Source organism: Echinops telfairi, unplaced genomic scaffold (genome assembly GCF_000313985.2).
Source record: "Echinops telfairi isolate 266 unplaced genomic scaffold, ASM31398v2 ScPeMD7_5;HRSCAF=22, whole genome shotgun sequence".
NCBI lineage: Eukaryota > Metazoa > Chordata > Mammalia > Afrosoricida > Tenrecidae > Echinops > Echinops telfairi.
This window is the reverse complement of record NW_022103901.1, coordinates 16,395,539-16,396,704: the sequence shown is the minus strand read 5'-3', so window position 1 is coordinate 16,396,704 and position 1,166 is coordinate 16,395,539.

Below are 1,166 nucleotides of genomic sequence, written 5' to 3'. Positions count from 1 at the left end.
GAAGTCAAGAACCAAAGTATTACCCACTGGAGAAACCTCACAGAGTGAGGAAGCGACAGTGGGAATCCCAACCCATGGAGTGAGAGAGAGCTGACTCCTTAGGCAGGACGTTTGCTGGTGGAGTGGTGTGCCCCTGGGCACTTGACAAAGCAAGCCTCCCGGACCCAGGGAGTGAGAGAGTGTTGCATGCCACCCACCAAGGCTTACTAACATGGTAGGGTGTCTCCAGGCACTGGCCTGTCGAGTTAAAACGCTGTTAAGTTCTGGCACCAGCAGGGCAGAGGCTGGGTCAAGGAGCCAAGGGTCAGCGAGTGCTCTGCCTGCAAGCACACCTGAGAAGAGGCGGTCCTGATGGAAGAGCTGTATCCTGAGTTGTTCCTAATCCTGAACTGTAACCTGTGACTTCCTTCATAAGCCCAATAAGAGCCCTGGGTGGCACAGTGCTTACAGGTTGGAGTGCTAACCACAAGGCCAGCAATTTGAAATCACCAGCCGTTCTTTCGTTCTTTCGTAGAAAGGCTTTTGTTCCCGCGAAGAGTGACAGTCTCAGAAACTCACCGGTGGAGTTCTACCCTGTCCTGCAGGGTTGGCATCACATCACTGGCAGTGAGTTTTGGGTTTAGAGCTGTGAGTGTGGTCTGTGAGCTCTGTGAGGCCGCTACAGCCCATTATTGGCCCCAGCAGAGAACTGCAGCATGCCCTAGGAAGGATGAATGGGGTCAGAGCTGGACAAAAGATCGGAGGGCAGAGGCTGTCTGGGCCAGAACCAATAACTTGAAAATGGCCCTAAGGTGCCAAGAGACTACAGAGGAAGGCTGGCAACCCTAGGATGGTGATATTGCCCTTTGATTAAGGGGTTATTTACTGAAGCAAAGCCCTGGGGGCGAGTGGGGTGGACTCCAGTTTTCATGCCTCCCCACCCCCACCCCCAGCCAGGGGACTTTTATAGCTCTGGTGACAAAGGTGATATGGTGCCAGAACCCTGGACCCCCAAGGGCACCCTCGCACATCTGACAAAACAGCGACTTAGCAAGTGGAAGAAGCGGGGGTGCAGCCACATTGGGCCTCACTGAAGCCTAGTCCTCTAGAAAGATGTCCAAGTATTGAAGGTAAACAAGCGGCCATCTAGCTCAGAAGCAACAAAGCCCACATGGAACAACATATCA